We start from the raw sequence: 16656 nt of genomic DNA on the forward strand, positions 1-16656 counted from the left end.
GAAATATATTATAATCATTTTACAAGGCATTATGATCACATTATGACCAATAACACACATTAATTGTATGTTTTATGTTGCTCCTTCATAGATTCACCAGTGTTTTTTCTCTTTTCTTAAAGGTCTACTTCTTTGTCCATTCTGGGCTATCGTAGAACAACATGTTGGACTTCCGGGATGAGGACCCGCTCAATGTGGACATTTAAAAGGCCCAATCTAAGGTAAGGAAAACGCAATGTTTCAGGTGATTATTCACTAATGAAAATTTACTTACTAATATTATATGCCATTTATGCCAATAGATGCTCCTAAATCCTACATGCTGGATCTATAAAGCAAACAGTGATCACTTACAGTGACGTACCACCTTGTAATGTATTATATTTGCCTATACCACAGGAATTTTATTACTTGCTTGATGCTCCCACCGACCAGTAAACATAACTTATAATCACAGTATGATGCATAACAGTGATATAATTAGTATGAAGCACTACGAATACTCATAAGTGCTTATAAATATATATTTTTAGTGATTACAGGAATTAGACATGAGCATCACAGAAAGTGTCAGAACTTTTTTCTGACCAACCCTGTTTTACATGAACATAAGCATATGTATTGGCAGATTCTTCCAAATTATTCCCTGCACTAGTGTCCACACTCCCACTGGGCCATGTGTTTCAGTGTTACATTGAGGACATGTGCATGTTTAATGCAGTGAAGGGGGCATAGCCTGGGCACGTATACTTGAGATAAGGAGGGCTGGGTAGAGGCCTGAGACATCTGAGTCTATTTTTCATCCATAGTGACCACCTCTAATTACACTACATTATTCTGCACTCAAATACTGAAAACATTTGAGTAGCCATAACTCTGCTTTTTATATACAGTGAGTTATTTATCTAATTATGGTAATGCAGAAAACCTACTTGTTTCAGCTTGTGTGTTTTGAAGTTAATGTTGTGTTAAATTGTTTTGGCTAATGTGAGGATTACATTTTAGTCATGGTTTTGCTTGATTTATTGTAAACGTGTCACTTCGTATCCATATCTGACAACATTTTTTTTTTAACATTAATTTAATTCAAGTTAGTGCCAATTTCACATAAGATCAGGATGAACTCTGCCGCTCCGCTGCCTGGTGCCTATTTGCATGTGACTAAATAATGCCAGTAAAATTCAGGCAACATACTTTCTTTCAGTTTTCTTTTCTCCATGTGTCTTGCCTGTGGTTATATGTGGGCGCTGCATATGGACAGTCAGGACCGGGATGTTGGAAAGGTTTAGTCTCGAAGAGGAGCCCCTGGTTAAAATGACCACACACTCACCCACAAAGTCAACCTAAATTCAGCAAAGTCTTAGTTTAGCAGGAGATTTTTCTTTGTAGCTGAAATCGGTTGAAGTTTTGCGCTGTGCCTACGTGGGAATCTAAAGGGCGGTTTAGATGATGAAATGACTTGCTACCTCTCAAATCTTTATAACAAATATTGGAATTAAAGGGATTTTTTTTGGAATCAAACTTTTTTAGTTGCCAAAAGTTGAATGAGAGGATCAACACCACCGGCATATTTCCTGTAAAATAAAAGGCTGCAGCTAAGTGATAGTTAACTTAACTCAGGAGAAAGACTAGAAACTTAAGACTCCTTGTCACTGTAATTACTCCCAGTCAAGAACACATCCTATAAATATACAAATTGTCATTTTCACAATTTTTTAAATCTGTAAACAAACAAACATGTTATTCTGTGATCCTTGGCAGATAGGCAGATTTTGTTATCTTTTGGACCTAACTAGGCTAGCTGTTTCCCCGTTGCCCTTTATGCTAATCTAAGAAACCAGTTGCTTGCTGTTGTTTATGGTTAATCATCTAATAATCTTCTCATCTAACTCTCTGCAAGAAATGAAATAGGTGCATTTCCTTAGCTTTCACCCTATCCTTGCAAGTTTTATAGGTAGGCCTATAAAATAAAGTTTGATTCTGGTAGCCCTGTCACCAGAAGAAAATGTTAACGTTGTTGTTCTGCAAACTACATATTTGTTATATTTGTGTGTTTCATTTGTATCATATAAATGTTTTTAAAGTGAGAAGTTTGAAGTATTTGTCATGTGGAGATGGATGGGATGTTGGATGGTGTGTAACCGAGGTGAGATGTCTGTTAGTCTGCAGACCACTGAGACGAACAAACAAAGTTGTTTTTAGCAACGACTTTTTGTGTCTTCTGGTGGCTTATTAGCTGCCAAACATGGTTGTTTTTAGCTGTGTGTCCTGTGGAGATGGTACCACAAAATATGGTTGTTTTTTTACTGAGATATTGCTTTGGTTCCTGCAGAGATAATGCCACGAAAAAGCAGGTGTTTTTCTGTGAGATGTGGCTGTGTTGCCAGTGGCTTTTTCGACACCAAACATGCGTATTTTAAGCCAAAAAATAACCAAGTGATTTTGTGCCTGAACATAAGTGCAGTGTTGTTGGAAAGTAAAAGTTTCATTGTATCTGCCACATAATAACATACAATTGTAACATAGCCGTGGTTTTTATTTATTTTAGGTGTTGGGTTGTTCTGCATTGCTTAACTGCTTTAACTTTATGGAGATTTTTGTGTGAGTTCATGTGGGAACCAGAGGAAGCCTTGTGAGTGCCACAGTTTTTATTCAATAAGGTGTATTCATGATGATGTCTCAGTGTGATGTCTCACATTGCACGTCAATCATCTGTTGTACAGGTTACTTGAAATGACGCCTGTCCCAAGGTCTATTGAGACGTTCAAGCCCCAAGCAAGTGAAAGCACAGACTTTGCTGCCTTTCTGAGGTTTTAAGACTTATGTCAATAAAAATGTTTTGTTCACTGAAAGAAGCTCTGTTTGTAAGGCACATGATGTTTACTGTAGTTATGACAATTGCCAATGCAAAAATGTCCTGCTGAGAGAGGAAAAAGAAATCAGTTTTGATTCTCAGTGTTGGTACTTTAATTATGTATGGAGGGGGAATAAGGAAAAAAAAACTGCTTATGTAATTACAACATACTCAAAAACTGCAAATGATTTGCAGTTCAACACAACCCTTTCATGCATTTTTATTCCATTTTTTTCTTTCCCCTTTCCATTTGTCTTTCCTCTTCATGATTCCCCTCATCCCTGCATGTACATTTCAATATTTAATTGGCAAGTTTTTACATAATTCAGGCGGTGCACAGGCAAGGTGTGTGCATTCTTGTATTTCTATCTTTGGGAGGACCAATTAGAGTTGTACATTTGGAGTGAGGACAATTGTAACAAGATTGTGTCAATGAGGGCCCTCACAGGTGTAAAAGTACAAATTCATGTGGATGAGGAGGGTGACGCCAGCTGTCAAGTGCTTGGGGCTAAAAGAAAAACACACACCAGCTATGCATTGGCTCTCAGTTAAATTCAGTCCACTCTGTTTGTATTTACATTTTGTGCTCCTTCTTTCTTTCTGGTCCTCTTGTGCTTTGCTCCAGTTGTCTTCCTCTTCTGTCTGGATCTCATCTGTTTGTTTGGGGCTGGGTATTTCAAAGCGCTTGTTGTATCGAGAAGAAAGGCAGATTTTTGCCCACTAAGCAGCGAGAGCCCTGCTTCTGTATGAAATCTTGTGGGCTTACTGAGCAGCTTTGTGTTTTGACAGGTAGGAGGAGCTGTGTTTTGCTGAGGCGCTCGGCCCGGGCAGGTTGGTAGATAGGAGAGACATGGGAACAGTTTGTTTTGTTTTGACTTTAGTTTCATGTGGGGATCTTTTACCACCTTTTCAGCCTTCTTTTGAAAGCTAATATAAAAAATAAAAAACGTCTCTATTTGATTGCAGACTTTTTGCACATTAAAGTGCAGTAGATGGGAATGAAGGCACCTTTAAAAAATGTCTAGTGTTTCAAAGTTTTTATATCGTCTTTGGGCCTTGTCTTGCCAAAGAGGGAAAAAATCTGCTTGTTAGCACTGTGAAGCTCATTAATATATATTTTATTTTATTATTAATTCTGAAGCCTCAACATCCAACTGATTGAAAACCCATTTGTACAACATCTCAATTACCCCAAAACAAACAGATTGCTACAAAGGGCTATTTCTCCTAACATTTACAACACACTCTTCCAAAGAGTAGCACAAGGCTAACTGCAGAATGACTTCATCACATGTTCCCACCAAGACATTATCCCTCTCTGCTGCCTCTAACTGGCTCACCCTGATATTCTTACCCTTACCTTAACCAATCTCACCCCTCATGCTTAAACCTAACCAAACCAACCAATGAAGTCAACCAGTGCTAGCCAATCCAAGGCAGAGTAGAGCTGATCATGACTTTATTATAGGAGGAGGGTCTGATGATGACTATGAGCATAATAATAAGCTGTATAATTCTGTCTGAGAGAGTGCTGTCAGACAAACAGCCTTTTCAAACAATGAGCCCTTTTTGTAATGTTAACAGGCTGTCGTATAAATGAATGTCTGGTCCATTTGGTGACATTTTTCAGACTATCGGTGCCTTGAAATTATGGGTGGTCTAAACAATAGGCAGTCCTTTTTTACACTTCCCACTAAGGATAAAAAACAAGTCACTGCTAGGGATATGTGTGCTTTTGGTATAACTGGACACGCTGTTTCCAGCATTTTTTTAGTCTTTACACTAAGCTAAGATAACCATCTCTTGGCAGTAGCTCAGTATTTCAATGTGTTCTCATTGTCATACACAACGGTTTTTATGACATTTAATGATTTAATGTCCCATGAATGGCATTGTTACACACTTAACTTACAGTCAGACAGTGAGTGTTTTAGTCTAAATGAGCCACATAATTTAGAGGTGTTGACTTTTTTTCCCTTCAAATTCACAAAATAAACACAGAAATTAAAAAAAGCAGTTTCCTTTCTTTTCACTCATTTGTCAAGAAGCTCTATGTTACCCACACAAAGTGATATTGAAAAGTTACGCAATATAATACTGACCCCAGCTAGCTGTGGGGGTGACGTGTTTGCAGACAAAGAAGAAATCAATACAGAGGTTATAAACTGCAGGAAAGAATGAAGTATAACATATGGCACTGCGGCAAAGTTAAGATCCACAAGTAAAATATGCTATTTTCTTCAGAACATGTTACATTAAAAGCTCCTTCAGCTCAAGTGATACAAGATGCTTACAGTCAGCATGGATGAAAAACATGTTTAGTGCAACACAGAGGGTTGATTGAGATCCCTGCACGCCAAACATAAACGAACGCTGTGGAAAAATGATTTGCTCTTGACATGTTGAGAGTGCCAAGCAATTACAAACAACATTAAAAATGTAATGAACCATATTTGCTTCTGGGCCGAGAGAAAGAGAAGGAGAGGGAGAGAAAGAGAGCGAGTGGTGTGAAGGATGGAGGGAGATGTGCAGAACGAAATACTGAAGATAAGAGGAGCTGATAGAAGTGTACGGATGCTGGAAGTGCAAAAACCGAAATCAAAGAGGCGTGGAGAGGAATAAGAACTTGAGGGAAGACTGAGAACGACACAAAGATGGAGAGATGTTGAGGGAGCTGGTGCTGCTCTGTGAGGTGGATGTTTGTAGTCTACATGCAATGCGAGGTCTCCTGTGACAGAGCAATAATAAAAGGCCTGCAGACACTGTGGAAAATTGGATTTTTATGGCAGCTCATCAAATATAATTAAAAGTTTGGGATATACAGAGTGGCACCGGTAAGAGTTTAGACAGAAGAGTTGGCTTTGTGAATGCCTTTGTCTAGAGTAAAAGAGAGAAGTGTGAAATCCCTTAAGGCGGGACCACACATCGTGAATGTAACCGCGTGGGTCAGTTGACAAAATCGTTCTTATTGAGATTGTTTTGAACACTGAGCTCGAAGGTTCGTTACTGACCTTGGAAAAAGCTGCTTTCTTGGGACAAAGAAATCTTTTAGCCTTCAGCACTTTGTTTGGTAATGATCCCCCTCCATATGTTACCATCTGCTATCACAAGATTGAAATCCCACACTTTGATCAGTTAATGACAACTGTACGATCTCCATGACAACCCAGCTACATCTGCTGATGAAGGCTACAAGGTGTGGTTGAGGCCTTCTTGAAAATTGTTACTTTGTACTGAGAATTCTTGTCAAACAATTTAATTTAGTTTGACCTTTATGACTAGAACTTGAAATGAGTGCATGCAGGAGGAATCGTTTTAAAACCCAATATGCCTAAAATGGCAAGAAAACTGCAATATGCACTGTGTTGTTTTAGTGCAGGCCCCATTTGAGACCTCAGCACTCATTTCTCTGTAATTTGATCCTATCCTATTTGATCCTAAGTGAAAATTTGCAAGCAGTGGATTTTATCTTTAAATGCTTTTTTTTCCAGCTGCGTCTGTCAGTACTGTCTCCATGGGTTGAAACCAACAATTGAATTTAATATTTGTTTGGCTAATCTCCACTTTTTTTTTACCAGACATATGTTACATCTGTCACGTTAGCTGTAGCAGAGCTGGATGCAGATTGGAGATATTGGATTTAAATGTTCGCAAACATTTCATAAATCTCAGCAGACAGTAGGTCATCAAATACCTACTTTTCTTACACCCCTTTGTGTCTCATAGCGACACAGGGGCACCCTTTAGCGTCCCTATGTGACACACAGCTGAAATACATTGTATCACATGGTTAAAGTTGTAAAACTGTCAAGGTTAGGTTTAATAAGCAACTATACTACGTTCTTAGGTTTAGAAAAAAAGATCATGTTTTGGTTTTAAATATTTGTTATGTAACAGTACCGTAACATGCCGTCAGTGCATTACAACCACGTGTGTATTATGTCATGTTAATTTAAAACAACTTTGATACAAAGCTTGCACAATGTTACGCTTTAACATTGATTTTTGGTTTCACATGTGACACAAATTGTCTACTCCCAGGTGAAAGAAACTACATCTGTTTCTCTCAGAATCAAGTATTGCCACAGATGAGTTTTGAATCGGAATAAGTTGAAAGTCTGTTCTCTGTGTGTCGTATAATAAGATCTAAAAAGCAGTGAATGTCAGTAGAAGCAATCATTATACATGGTTTGTCATGCTTAAGGAAATTTCGTAAAAACTGACAACTGAAGTCGTTAAACAACTTATATTACAAATAATAATTCCTTACACGTGGGATGAATCATCTCTCTTTTTTACATAACATTATCTTCATTCTTTATCGACTCAGAAAAACAGGGCTCCTCATTATCTAGCTGCTATATATTTAACAAGCCATAATTAACAGATGAAAGTCAATTCGCAGCTTCTGCATTTAATTATATATCAAACAAATTTACAGTAGATCGCAGCTGTGAAGCTTTAAAATGGTAAAATCTCATTAGCTTTGGCATCAGCAGCTAATGTCCTGACATTTTGAACTTGGATGGTTCACATTCACAATGCGGTTCAGAAAAGTAAAATAACTCCTACTTAAAAATTCATTATATTCAAACATGCTGCAGCAGCCCTGGTAGTGATTCATGAGCCCAGCAACACACTGAAAACAAGTTTTAAATAATACTGGCCTGCACTCAAGTAAAACAAGAAGAATAGGAGATGCAGTCACAAACGGAGAAGGGAAGTGGAATGGTCTGGTGTTATGAAACGAGGAAACGCTTGGGTGAGAAATAGCAAGCGAAGAAAAGATGTAAGAAAGAAATAGACTTCAGAGAAAGAGAAACATCACAGGGAGAGAGCGCAAGACACAACAGAGGACGAGAGCATGTGACAAGGATCTAGAAGGAGAGAGATGATATTTTTCCCCATCCGATGACACTCAGATCTAATTCAGTCATTTGTCAGCCACACAGGCAGCGTGGCTGGCTAATGGACTGGGAAAGCATGAGAGACACAAGCTCAGGGATTCCCTCCGTTGTTATCTGCAGCAGACATTATCAGACCTACTTACCAAGAGCTAGCTGACAACGGAGCTGACACCATAAATGGCAGTACAGCCAGAACTGACGGGGAACATAGCCAGTAACTTGAGGGTTAGAGGGAATGAAAGATTACTGTAATCTCATAACAGTATGTTTGATCAGATAACCGAAAATTGCATTGCCTTTGAACATGGCACTTAACCTAACCACTGCTTCAGTCGAACTGCTTGGCGGTCACTAAGAGAAGCCTGTGGTTGCACTGGGCAGCTTCCATATCTGAGTGTGTGAAACTTGGGGATGTATCAGAAAACTAATAAAACTGATATTTGGCTACATTGATTAAAAACAAAAAAACGCATATCTGATCCAAATTCTGTGTAATATAAGACGAAAACAAGAAAACTGTGGGAAAAAAATCAATGTGGCTGTCAAAGAAAAATCTTTCCAATGATTTTTTTAGTATTCAAGGGAGGCAAAGACTACATAAAATAGATCTTAACCATGCTCTTTGGTGCTCTGAATAGCTCCATAACATTTTTTTTTTTGGAATAGATTTATGTTTATACATGGGAGAACTCAGTTGAGGTCCTTTAGGTATTTTTGGCAAGTAGCAGGCACACACAAGTCAACACAACTATGGCAACAAGCATATGAACAACACTTTTATTGTGACTCAGCGATAACATACCTGGTCATGCTGTTGCTGTGTTGCTTATAGTGTGAAAGCAGCACGAGGTCTCTATTGCTGAAGTGTGTGCACTCTGTCCAAAAACAAGATGGTTTATAATGTGTGTTTTTGAGTGGAGGTAGTGCATAAGGGTCTGTAATCCAGTTTTGGATGACCTAGTCATAGGGATCCATGTTGTTTATCGTGGTTATTTTGTCCAAAAACTGTTTGAAACATTTAACACTGCGTGATGTCAGCTTTATACTCAGTATTGTATTGTTTCATATGTATTTGTGACGTGTAGTTAATGAATAGCTCGAGCGAGAGAGATGCTCACATGCGCGTGTAGCGTACTTGATAGAGGGTTTTACTTAAATGTGAAGGTTAAAAAGAGCAACATAAAGCCTTTAATGCTACAGAACATATGAAGGAGGTTCAAGATACTTTTAAAATATGGATGAGGAGTCTTTGTCCTCGGCTCTGATGTTTAATTAACATGAAAACTGTTTGATCATAATTTGCAGTATAGAAGAAATAGAATGTCAGTGGACCTCATGACAGCCTGAGCCATTCTGACTTTGTTGCAAAGACCTCTACATACTTCTCCATTAGCCTACATAATCAGTACGGGTATATACACTTCACTACCATATCGCTGCTGTGCCTATAATCAAAGCAAAGAACATCTTCTCTACTATAATTGCTATAATACTCCCATGTCTTGTGGGATAATACCACATAGGAAGACAGCATAATGTTGCATTGAAGTTTAAAATTCAGACTCGTGTGATGAATGTAGTATTTTGTTTCACAGATAAAGCGCAGGCACGCCTGCTCAGTAGATATGCTAAAAGGCTACTATCACAGTCAGAGGCAGTGTGGATTTATGGCGCAGAAACGGCTGAGTGCTGAACTGTCTTTTTGTGCAGGCATGATGTAGTTAAATTGGAATACCTCAAGCCGCTTAAATCTCTGCTGAATTAATTTCCGAGGAATGTCTCTTCCCCCTGTGGCACAGCAGCGAGCATGAAAGGGAGTGCAGAGTGCTATCACTGTAGGCTGCTGTTCTGAGTGCCATCGACACAGTGAAGAGCAATGGGAGCTCTGTCTCACACACAGCCAAACAGCCGACAGAGAATAGCGGTGGCACTTGTGGGTTTATCATACCTTTTGACTCAGCTGCTTCTCTCTCTCTCTCCATGGAGACATGGGAGGCGCTGATGAACAAAAAAGGCTTGGCGTGTCATATATAATGCATATAGTGAAGACGCAACACAGGTGCACAGAGGGGATGAGTCTCATGTCATGCGGACAACAAACGTGCACTGAATGTAGGTAATGTTTGCTGTGTTACTGACCTCATCGTGAATTATTTAATCAAGTCTCTGTTGTGGGAGCAGACAGCATCGTTTTCCATACCGCTTCAGGGTGTTGGTGGCTGGAGACGATCCCAGCACACATTTTGGACCCAGCAACACATAAAAGCTTTATCTCTATTCAGGAGTTGGATACTCCTGATGACCATGCTCATACCAATAAGTCCAACACTTTGAGGTTTACACTCAGTGTACCTGTAAATGTAAAATGTTAAGTGCATGAATTGGTACAGGTTAAGAAAATATATCTTTTCTCATATCATCAAACTGTTTAATTCTCATGGTGAGACGCCTGATGATCTAAAATATAATAATGACTCGGGGGTGTTTTTAACTACTGATGGCTGGATGTCTCCATTTAATTTTACAATGTCTCTCAATGTCTGTTATATTTTATATGAGCATGCATGGTGCAAGGATTAATGACGAGAAGTGGGAAGTTGCTCAATGGCGTGTAAAGCCGAAAAGGCTCAGTATCAGAGTCCCATAGAGCAAGCACTCTAGAGACTTCTACCAGTTTAGCTGCTAACTTCCAGTTCAGCGCTATGCTAACTTAAATGGGGATAAAAACTAGTTAATTGTGTGACTCTTAAAGACTTTCAAAATGTTATCAGCCCAAACGGATCAAACCCATATCATGCAATAAGTACTCTCACTGGGGTTGTATTGCTCAATCAGTTAGTTTACAGACATCTCTTTCAAAATGTTCTGTAAGTCTATGGGAAAACATTTTTCTGGGCCCCATGGTATCACATGGGGTCAAAGGGTTAAGGTGATCCCAGTCAAGGCCCAGAGGAAGGGTGATTGTAAAGGTCTAAGCCATGCATGTGATTAATCACAATTTATTTCTCTGACTTATATCACTGACAATAGAAGAAGTATTTATTTACATGATTTCAAATAAAGTAAAGTTATCATTAAAAAACATGTTGTTGACTTCTTATCTGATACCACAACCCCTGCAGTTATTGTGAAAATGGTACAGTACATAGTACACAGATTTCAGTTCAGAAGGAATGTTTGCCCTTTCCGGATTAACCAATCATTGTGGAGGCATGCGGGAAAAGACAAGTTTTGTTTGTGAATTTAACATACGGTGAGGAGGTGATAAGAAAACGGTCATTTTACAGCTGAAGTATTCCTTTAAGTCCTTGTGGACATGGAGCATCGGTTTATTGACAGTAAGCAGAATACAAACTGACAGGAAAGCAGGCAGTGTGAGCCAGACAAACTCAAAATACGACACTAATTGTGATGCTACAAATTTTGGGTATTTACTTATTATTGAGCTCAGGTAACTTTTAAGGACAGAAGTTGTTCTTCATTGTGTAAAATGATGAATTGCAGGAAAAGACTGTCTGCAGGAATAATGTGATATTGACCGGCACAAACTTTAAAGAAATGCTGAATAATTTCAACTACAAGACCAAAAAGAAGATTTGTCTTCTATTGTTCCCTCCTGGTGGATATACGGTGTAGATTTGTTCAATTTACTGTGTACAACTGCTCACTTTCCAGCAATGTCATTCCCAAGTTTACACTAATTCAATTTCGCACCAACTCTTTCCAAGTCTAACTATTCAACTTATGTGTACACCTTCGCTCAAGTTTGGCCTTGTTCAGTTGAGGATTGTACGTTTCATGCTGCAGTGTGTCGTGGGCAGTTTCATTTCGTGACAAAGGGACAATTCAAGGTTCACGTTCACAGTCTCCACTGTGCTGACGAGAATGAATGGCAGCATACAGAGAGACACAAGTCAGCAGTTGGAGTCGTCCATGAGCAAGATCAATCCTTACTTGTTCCAGGAATGTTCTTCTCCTTGCATTATAAGGGACAATAAAACAGAGAAAAAAACCTCCAAAACATTATCTTAATATGATTTATAGTTACGAGTCAATGTCTTTTTTGGTCAAAATAAACATGTATGAATAAAACCATGCATGCTCAGTTGTCCCGTATTTGCACCCTTACAAAACAGCAGGAGGCAAAACACCTGTCCCCATTTTACAATATGTCCACTGGGGGCGTTGTGCTGCACATCTGGACTGCTTGACCACTGCCAAGAAGCTTCAAAGAACCTGGCAGCCTTTGATGCTCGATCACATGGTCTGCAGCAGCCAAGAAACATCCAGTTTTTGGCTCGTGGTGCCACACCAGACACGCCAGAGAATGCATCCATAGCTGGGAGCATGGCAGAGAGAGGTGGTCCCAGAAGCGGGTTGTAGATGTCTTTGTGCTTGTTAGCGGACATTATTTACTGTATTCATATTACTGATTATGGATTTTAGCATAAGAAAAGCTTAAAATGACATCCTCCTGCTCTTAGTACTTTTTACTTAAAAGGATAGTTTGCTCAATTTAAGTATTTGTATCATTCCTTTGAAACACAATCGGAGAACTGGGGAAGTTAAATTTGTAATACTGATAATTATTTTAATAGCTTTATTTATAGAGCACTTTTCTTAGGTTACAAAGTGCTTTTCAGATAAACAGCACTTTATGCTGCTATGTAAAATGTTAAATAGGCCTCAAAACCCGGCGCTGTTCCTGGGGGCTTGATGAGTATTATGTGTACCTGTATTCATCACCCAAATAGGCAGAGTTTAAACAAGAAATGGGTGCGGCCTAACAGGTTTGTTATTTAAACTTAAATTGATATGGGTTGATCAGAAGTTGCTATATTTAATTTTTTTTTCAGAAACTATTAATAGGCCACTCGTGGATATGAGCTTCAGATTATAGAGAGTAAGAGAAAGAACACAGATCCCCATGTGAGGATTTTTCCTCATTATAAATATTGATATGTTTTTCTCTGATAATATTTGTACTTGTAAAAAGTACATTATTTGTATTAGATACTTGTTTCAGATACCCTATTAAAGAACTTTTCATTAAGCAAATATGTGTATTTCACAAAATGTTGAACTATTCCTGTCATTTACATTTCAAAAGTCATTTAGTTGCAGCATAGATGTGTACCGAGGCTCATTTCTTGCCAGATTTTGATCACTGTGCTGCCTCTGTTGTGTTTATTAGCATAGCCAGAATTTTCTTCTCGCCACAGGTTGAGTGAATAAATGTTTTTCATCATTACCTGCAGGTCAGAGTCTGTGAAAACAACAAGTTCAAAAAGAGCGATCTATCATTACCTCATGATGCATGTGACCTCAACTCTGAAGAGGGAGTTCTAGATGGCAGCTGCTGTATTCGTCAATCATCTCTCTGCTGCTTTTTATGCTTTACAGCGGCGCCAGTATATGATAGGCTACTCTCATATTGTGACGGTCAAGTGAATCTCTGAGAAGAGCATAATAATCTATTTTCCAGCTCTCTTATTCTGTTGCGCGCGTGTCGTAATGCGCTGTCGTGGATCGTAGTGGCAGGTATTCTATGAACCCCAGAGGAGCCCTGCCGCCAAGTGTTTCAGATGAATCACCTGGTAGGTGGCAGGGGGTTATTACAGAGAGAAAAACACCGAGATATAAAAAATCTCAAGGAGATAAAGAAGATTGATGCCTCTCCGGCGGGCACACGTGTGAAAACATGCCAATGACTCTATCACCTTTAGGTCCTCTCTCTTTCTTGCTCTCTCTGCTCTCTATTTCCTCTCCGCTTCTTCCAATCTTGCAGTCAGCCCACTGCTTCTGCACTTCTTCTCTCCTCTCTTCACCCCTGGCATCTACGCTAATAAATCCCATTTAAGCTCTCGTTGCGACCCCTCAATCATCGCCCGCGACCAGCTTAAAATAACACTGTGGGAACAGAGAGAATGGGGCTCGTGTGCAGGAGCCCACATGCCGATGTTATTAATTGTTTCAGAGATGAATATCCCATTACAGTCCGACTGAGGAATGGAGATGGAGCGGGGGTTATACCGTGATTAATGCTAAGTTCATGCAATGCATGATTAATTCTGAAGTGCGTGTGGGTGTTTAATCAAGGCCACATGTGATATGATCAATTATAGGGTGAAGAAAAAGAGCCGGATGATTAGACTACCTTTCAGAGTGTGGAACATATGTCACCCGAGGTTTAGTGGGCTCAGTCGTAATGTAGGATTACACTGGTGGTGAAAATGGGGGAATGTAACCATGGAGGCTGGATTACACAGTTGCTTTGAAAAGATGGGAGGGTTAGGCTATATCGAGCTCATTCAAGTGTGAGCTGAAAAGTGGTCTGTACTTTCCAACAGGGAGAGCGGTTTGAATGCACCGCATGTGAGCATCCCTGGGGTATTGTATCGAGTCGCGTTCAGTGGGGAGTGTGCTGCTTTTTATTTCAATACACTTTCACATTAAACATTTAATGTTACTTAAGGCATGGAACTGACTGATGAGGAAGGGCCACTGCGAAATGGTAGACCTAATTAGAGTCGGTGTTAATTATACACGTGTTGTGTTGTGTTGTGTTGTGTTGTGTTGTGTTGTGTTGTGTTGTGTTGTGTTGTGTTGTGTTGTGTTGTGTTGTGTTGTGTTGTGTTGTGTTGTGTTGTGTTGTGTTGTGTTGTGTTGTGATTCTGTAGCCCAGTGGCTGGTGATTGAAGTTGCATGTCTACACTTGTTCTGCTGGGCTAACAAATTTTAGAGAAATACCTAATTTCAATTTTCCAACCAATGAACAAATGAACTACAAGCTGTGCATCCCATAAGGCTTCAGGCTTCAAAACAGGTGTCCACAAACCAATGGGTCATATCAGGATTGCTCCGTATATTATCTTTTATGGAGTCTATGAATACAACCCTGGTGTTAAAAACAAAACACAGTATGAATATTATTTTGGCTTTTTAGGTAATCTCTGAAATATACATTTTACAATTTCTGTTCTGGTTTAACTATAAAAAATGATTTCTCCAAGTGTCGTGACATGACCACATGCGTTCTTTTTGCTTAGAGTTTGGAGAGGTGAAACATAACCTATACCAAAAAAAGGGCAAAGCAAATGACAGAAAATGTGTATATTTTAAAGGAGCTTCAGAGCATTTTTTCATTGTTTTATTTCTTTGAAGTTCTTGACATTCAAAAGTAGTGTTTCAGGTATTGATAACAGCTAGGCTGCATAATTGTTCACAAATGATAATAATGACAAACGGATGGTTAGTCATGTCTGATTATGTTTTGATATTGGCTAGATGACCCCTAATGGCACAGCTGAAGGTAACATTAGTTTCACAGATTGACAGAACAGACTGTTTCACAGCCTAAAATTCTGCAGGTCATGATTCAGAGTCTCCACAATGATGTGATGTATTAAAAGGTTAAAAGATAAATTCAGATTATTCTGTTTAACAGCTGTCTGCACTCAAGACTACCTTGTACCTGGTCCAGATCTTCAAACAGTAAAATAAATATTTAAGCCTTTTTAAACAGACTGAAAAAAAAGTTGCATGACATAATAACATAAAAAATGCATTAAAATTTTATTGAGAGCTTGTTCGTTGTATCCCACCTTGTGCCAAAATGAAACACTGCATACTGACTTTGATATCTACTAAAACAAGAAAAGGGTGTTGAATAAGAGAGAAGGTACAACAGGGATAGATCAGAGTGTTTCCAGGTCAGAGTGTCTCCATGTGGTCACTTTTCTTCACCAACCGTCAGCTCTCCCGGTCTGGTGCATGGGGAAAACCACTCATGTGAATGTGCCCTTAATCTGGCCTCCGTAAATGGTTCTGTTGTGCCGTGCCAGCTTTCATAAGAGAGCCACAGAGACGCAGCAACATAGCCCAGAGCAGGACATCATAATTCAGGAGAATAATTGGGGCATTTAAACCAAACCTGGGACTCATCCATGCCAGACAGATACAGGTCAGAGCGGCCTGCTCGCATGGGAGGGAGGAAGGGATGGATGGATGGAGAGAGGATGGGAGGATGTGACAAGGAAGGAGATAGATGGTAGTAGGTGGTTTAGGAAATAATGGGCGAGAAAGAACGGAGAAAATTACAAATAAATACTAAGGTTCGGGTCAACAAAGAATTAAAAATGCAGGTAAACACAGATAACCAAAGCAGAGGAGAAAAAGGAAAGAGGCAGGCAAAAGAGGTAAAATGAGAGAGCAAGGACTAACCAGGAAGTCAATAACAATTATTTTCCCTCTTCATGTGGTGGAACATAAACTGTGGTGTTCTCCTTTTTGCAACTTTCCATACAGGATGGCATCAGCTGATGCAGCATGCAAAGAAATGAGCAAATAATTCTATTTTAGCAGCAGTTAAGCTCAATAGTGATTTTACCACTATTCCTCATCACCACACAAATATTAATACTATTGATAACAACACTTCTTTGAGGCAGGTTATACTACTGCTGAACAGATTCATGCTTTCATTTTAAAAATCCACTGAACTCTGAAATTAGCAAAAGCATATACTCTATGTGGGGCTTATCAATACAGCTGTACTTTTAAAGACACATTGTACTGCTAAACTTCTTTATACTTTTATTTTGACAATCCACAGAAACTTCAAATGATGTTTTTACAAGATAAAAATAGCAGAAACATACGATCTTTGTAGAGCTGGTTTTGTCATGTGTTTTCAATACAGTCATACTTTTTAAAGAAACATTTTACTGCATAACTGTTTAATACTTTTATTTGAAAACCAACTTATTATCTTGCTTTTTTTTTTCCAAAAGACTTTGGCAGTTTTTTATAACAACTTTTGTTTTTAGCTTATTCATACCAGTTTCCAATCAGTCTAGTGAGTAAAACATACTGTGGTACTGAGGTCCTTGCTTT

The 16656-nt window shown here is 39.0% G+C and overlaps 1 protein-coding gene across 2 annotated transcripts in view; it reads left to right on the forward strand.

Annotated features, from left to right (window-relative positions):
* The window catches only part of tafa5a (TAFA chemokine like family member 5a), a 329946-nt gene that overhangs the window by 47981 nt on the left and 265309 nt on the right, over nucleotides 1-16656 (forward strand). For both annotated transcript variants that reach the window (XM_088072751.1, XM_088072752.1), the window contains exon 4: nucleotides 123-221. The gene's annotated coding sequence lies outside the window, so the exon portion shown is untranslated. The remainder of the gene's footprint in view (nucleotides 1-122; nucleotides 222-16656) is intronic.

Source organism: Plectropomus leopardus, chromosome 22, assembly GCF_026936395.1.
Source record: "Plectropomus leopardus strain MGB_pleo_1.0 chromosome 22, ASM2693639v1, whole genome shotgun sequence".
Lineage (NCBI taxonomy): Eukaryota > Metazoa > Chordata > Actinopteri > Perciformes > Serranidae > Plectropomus > Plectropomus leopardus.